The sequence below is a fragment of the Notothenia coriiceps genome, unplaced genomic scaffold, assembly GCF_000735185.1.
Source record: "Notothenia coriiceps isolate Sejong01 unplaced genomic scaffold, NC01 NC01_scaffold00033459, whole genome shotgun sequence".
In the NCBI taxonomy this organism is placed as follows: Eukaryota; Metazoa; Chordata; class Actinopteri; order Perciformes; family Nototheniidae; genus Notothenia; species Notothenia coriiceps.
Genome location: NW_011366160.1, coordinates 26,409 through 32,519, shown reverse-complemented (window position 1 = coordinate 32,519; position 6,111 = coordinate 26,409).

Here is a 6,111-nt window from a genome sequence, read left to right as displayed (position 1 = left end):
GACACAACGAGCACACACACCACACACACACACACACGGGACACACAACACAACACACACACACCACAACACACACACCACAACACACACACACACACACACACACACAACAAACACAGGAGTTAATAACAGTTTTACTTTTTGATTTTTTATGATCGCCCCCTTATATTCTCTCGACGTAAACAACGTCCGCAACAGAGACGGACGGTGTCAAACCCCTTAGTTGACTCGACTATGTGGTTTAAGATTTGTCACACCATGGGGAAATTATGTGACCCCAGTAATTAAGTGCTGTGCCTTACACCACATACACGATACAACACAGGTGTGCCTGTACAAACACAAATGATATACAACACACGGGAGGACCTGAAGTGTCGAAGAGAAGGCCACGAACTTCGGCAGGTGTACACACACAAGACACTGAGTTATTCTCAATTGAAACAAGGAAGTTAAGTGCGAGGCTGAGGGCAGAGAGCCGTATGTACCCCACTGGGACTGTATATTCACGAGCGTCTTCATAGGCTCTGACATGGCTTGTACCGTTTTTTGCAAAAGGAGCTTGTAACGGACTCAAAAACCCATGCAGACCGCCGACGAAGCAGCTGAGCATGACTCGTAAGCAAAGCAGGAGCGCCTCTACTGGCTACTCCTGTGTGCGATAAAGGTGTAGCAAAGCCGTGACCTCTGTCGTCGGAAGGCTGGTGTACCCTCTAACGTGCTGGACGATCCATCCCTTGTGGGCTGAAGAAAAAGTACGCACGGCGTACATCGTTTGTCGCGAGCGATTGGTGCCGAACACACCTCGAGGCCCGAATCGGCTTCTTCGACTGGCCAAAGAAGGACCAGCGGGCCACAAAAATGGGACTCTACGACCGAGGCTTGTGCGTCGCCGAGGAAGGGACCATCCTCGTGCGGTGGAATCGTCTCCGAGCCCCGGCCGCTGTCGCCTGACTGCAGATTGCCGAATGTCCGATTGCCGGCAGCTGTTGCTGATCGTCGATTGCCGATTGTCCAGTACCGATTGCTACTGCTGATCGTCGTTGCTGCTGCTGATTGTCGATTGCCGATCGTCGATTGCCGATAGCTGGAAAACTCGAAAAAGAACCACGGACTCTCCTCCAAGCGTGGTACAGACAGCCGGAGCCAACACCTGGAGAGCGGAAAGTGATGAGAGCTGCCGCCGAGCCTGCAATCTGGGCGCGAGAGTAGCCGCGGACCCACCGCGCGAAGACCTGGGGCAGAGCCGAGCCTGTCAAAGCCTGCAGCGGGTACGGAAGTAGCCGGCACCACCGCGCGAGGCCTGGGACGACCGGAGAAGAAGCGGAGCCGCCAAAACTGCAGCGTGGTACGGAAGTAGCCGGGCACCCACCGCGCGAGGCCCTGGGACGGACCCGAGAGAGAATGGCGCCGAGTGCAAAGTGGAGCTGCCACCGAAGCCTGCCGCGGGCGACCGGAGAGGTGACAGGTGCCGAGGAAGGAAGGGCCCCTACGACGAGGACAAAGGCCCTGGGCCGAGAAAGAGGTCTCCTGAAAGTACGGGCGCCGGCGACACGGGAGCGGACGCCGGCCCGTCACGAGGAAGGACGGCCCCTGGGTGGCCCAATAAGTGCCCGGCAGCGCCGAGGTCGTTGGGCCGAAAGGGCCTGACCGCCACTTCCTGAAGTAAGCGGTGCCGCGGGACGACGCCATGGCAAGGCCGGGTGGAGGGTGGGGCCACCCCGCGGGGAGCAACCCCGGGGATGGGAGAGGAGGCCGGGGGAAAAGCTGCCCAGGCAAGGTACCGGCCGGGAGTGGACGGTGGAGGGGAGGAGTCGGGGACACCACGGAAGGGAGGGGCCTGCGTTCCTAAAAACCGGCACAGAACTTAAGACCCCCCGAACACACCACTGGTGGAAATTATGTGACCCAGTATTAGTGTGTGCCTTGACACCCCATCCCGATAACAAGGTTGTGCCGACAAACACAAATGATATACAACACACGGGAGGACTGAAGTGGGGAAGAGGAAGGCCCGAACTCGGCTGTTGTCACACAAAGACTACGAGTATTTCGATTGAAACAAGGAAGTTACGTGGCTGAGGGCAGAGAGCCGTGATTTGTCAAACAAATATTGACAAATACACAAATAACAACCACATAAACACATATCTACAACCGACTGTACAGTACTTCATTCATACACACACTCTCACTCTCTCTCTGCCACATGTTGGTGTCCATTGACAAGTCACCTAAATCTAATGAGAAGGTTGCGCCTGTCTCAGTGAACACAGTCCTTTGATGTCTGGGGCAATCAAGGTGAGCTTCAGTCTCAGGTCAGGCTCAGCATTCAGCCTGCTTCTGTATTTGGTTTTAATAACAGCAAGGAAAGAGAAGTCTTTCTCGCACAGATACAGTAGGCCTATGTGGTCGCAAAAGGAAGGAGAAACCGCACAGCACAGCTTTGTCAGACAGGGCGGGGTATTCTCTGTGTTGCTTTATTCAAAAGTCCACTAAAGACTGCTTTCTGAAAACAGGCTTTAGTGTTTCATCACAAGACAATTCTATTAAACTCTCCTGCTCAGCCACAGTTAAGTTATTTGGCAGTCCAGAGGCTTCCATGCTGAACGGGCTTCTCATCCAGCTGTTGTCTTCGGTCATCACTGGGAAATACTGGCGGAACTGTTGTCTGAGCGAGACAAGGTGTGCACTGTGCAACAATGTTGTCCCTCACTCCTTCATCAAGGGTCAGCTCGTTCTCAGACAGAAAACTCTCTAAAGCAGGGAAAGCTGAAACATCACCTGCCTTGACTTTGATTTCGAATAACTCCAACTTTTTCAGCATTGTGTTGATGTTGTCCTGCACATCAAACACATTGATGGAGAGTCCCTGTAGTCCCAAATTCAGGTCGTTTAAACGGGAGAAAATGTCTGACAAGTATGCCAACTGGCTGAGCCACACTGTATCATCAAACACATCTGATAAGGGGAAGTTTTTGTCCTGTAAGAAGACTTGGACTTCTCTGTGCAATTAAAAAAGCCTTGAAAGCACTTTCCCTCTTGATATGTATGGAGCAGAAGTTGGACATGCTCGCTGCGCATCTCATCACAGAGCACTTGGAATAGGCGAGACTGCATCGGTCGGGCCTTTATGAAGTTCACACTCTTCACAGCAGAGTCCAGCACAGACTTCAAGCCATCGGGCATCTTCTTCACCGCCAGCGCCTCCCGGTGGATGCTGCAGTGTGTCCATCGCATCTCCGGTGCGACCTCTTTGATCCGAGCTGCTACTCCGCTGTGGCGGCCAGTCATAGCCCTCGCGCCGTCTGTGCAGACTCCAACACACTTTTTCCATTCAAGTCCATTCTCTTGCACAAACGCGTCTAGGAGCTGGAATATGTGCTCAGCTGTTGTTCTGGTCTCCAGTGGTTGACAGAACAGAAAGTCTTCCTGAGCTGCACCATCATGTTCATTTCTGACATAAACCATCAAATTGGCAAAATCTGCAACATCAGTAGTCTCGTCCAGCTGGATGGAATAATAGCTACTACTTTTAATGCGCTCAATCAATGTATTTTTAACATCCTCTGCCATCTCTACTATTCTCCGTGACACAGTGTCATTTGAAAGTGACACCAAATTGAACTGTTTGGCAGCCTTCTCGCCACACATGATTTCTGTCATTTCTTTTGCGAGTGGGAGACAAAGTTTTTCGCCAATTGTGTGTGGCTTACCGGCTTTTGCAATGCGGAGGCTGGCACGATACGAGGCTTCCTGGGCCTTGGCTATGGGTGTACAGCTGGATTGGATCGTTGACTTGCACTTATTCAGTAGATCACATTTTCTTGTAAAGAATTCCGCTGGCTTGTCTTGCAGGTGGGCGTGTTTAGTTGTAAGGTGCCGTTGGAGGTGCGATGGTTTCATAGAATTATTACTTAACACTTCACCACAAATCACGCACTGTGGTCTGGGCTCATTATCTGTCCCACTGCAGCTGAATCCAAATTTAATGTAACCCTGGTTGTATTTCCGAACTGGTTTGTGTCTCTTTTTTATGGACTCACTTGCGCTGCTGCTGATGGAGACACTCGCAGCTATGTTAGCAGCGTTAGCACTGGGCGGCGTTGTGGCTGCGCATATCACTGTTGCGTTGCTGGCGGAGCCTGCGCTTGCGCTCGCTTGACTGTCCTCCTCCTCATTCACTTGTTCCCTTTCGTTGGTAATGTTCTCCTCTGTACATCTCTTCCGTATACCTCCCGTTTTGAGCCACTTTTTTAGCATAATTCAGCTTTCTTCTTTCTTTCATAGCTTGCTTGCAACGTTCTAATCTTTCGCCGGTATTATGGTCGTCATAGCAACGCGAAAAATAAATGAAAACATGTTTTTCGTTAAATCTATAAACAACAATAGCCTATTTAGAACTAATTCAAACCACAGTTTCAATTATCTCAAGCTTATTTTCATTCGTTGTAGTATTTTGATAGTATGATTGAATGGCGGTCAATACAAATTCTGAAGTTTTTGCCATTCCGATAAAAAATCTTTGAAAACGGTGGATTTTTGGATCTTCAAAGAGCTCGATTACGATGGGCAGTCAGGCAAACAATTACATTCGATCATTGGAAATCGACAATCGGTCTTGATATATGGTTAAATTAAAATCAGTAGGCGAGGCTGTAATTTCTCCAGCTGTTACTCTCTTGAGCGAGGCAGAACTTACTCGAGACATAAATAATTTATAATAATTTATCCAATAGGAAATAATAGTCCGGATACATCTCCAAAAAACGGTTGATATCTGGATAAAAGATTAGGAGCAAGGAGATTTTTTAAGAAACTCTTTCGTCAGCGTTTTGTCAACTAATGGAATTTTTTGTTACTAAATAATTTCTAAAAGTCAGACCGAAATCTGTGTAGTATCGTGTCTCTGTCGAGACAATTTCAGTGTTTACTGTAAGTTTATCGGTCTGTTTCCTGAACAGAGATAAGAGACAGAACGAGCTAGAGTCACGACGTAAACTGGTTGACTCATAGGATAACGTTTCTGTCTGTGGAATCACCGTATCTTACACTTCACGATATCGACCAATCACAGCATAGATAGTAATTGCGTGAGTCACAACATGTCAATTCTTTGGTTGCTACTGAGATGTACCGTTCTGTATTAAACGACTGGTACCTAAGTATCACCGAGTCACGAGCTGGCTATAAAAGTGTAATTGTCAAGTATAAAGAGGAAAACGTAGTAATATGCCTAGTAGCCATGTATTTCGTAATCAATGGTACGCATAATATGAATTGATCATATTCCTCAAATAGTAGTCGGACTAGTTTGAGAAGAATAGTATATCTAGTCACCAGAGTTGGACCATGCGCGCCCTGAGGGCGATCCACATGCGCTTCCTTAGACTTTATATTTTTTTACTTAAATTATTAATTCTAAAAAAATAATAACAAATAAAATGGAATTGGAAATAGAATGTGTATTGTGTCTGTATTGTTTTATGTGTGTTGATTCATTTGTTTTTCTGCTTTTCGACAGTGATATGTAAGACGTAAACCCTGTCTTCTTTCCACGTTGATGAATAATGACGTTCTCGTCGACCACCATTCCTGGAGTCTGTTGAAGGTAAAATTTTGTCCGATACCTACCTCTCATTGTTTACGCGCAGTGAAAACCCGTTTTTGATTGCCGAGGCGGTGTAAGCCCCTTTTGTTGCGACAGTCAAATTGTCGCCAAGTTAATGTTAAGACTTCCAAACAGGGTTAGGCTAGTCTTTACATGGTTTCTAAAAAACCTAGAAGTTTCTCGGGCTAAGGTTACCGCTCTGTCCGTTTAAAATAAAATTAACGTAATTCGGTAAATCCTTAGCTGCCTAGCCGAGCTATATACCAATTTATATCGTCATCCGATAGCTAAAAGTATCTACTCTCTATCGTGGATGGACTGAATGCCGGGGCGGGTGAAACCCTTTGTTGCGACAGTATAACTTACCGCCAGCTCGGACTTCGGTGTCTCGAGAAGAAAATGACAGGAAAGAAGATCATCTTCCTTCATGTCTTTGTGACTTGAGAACTAATAAAATACAACTCACGTTATTTGCTGTCGTCGTCGCAAAAACCGTACTA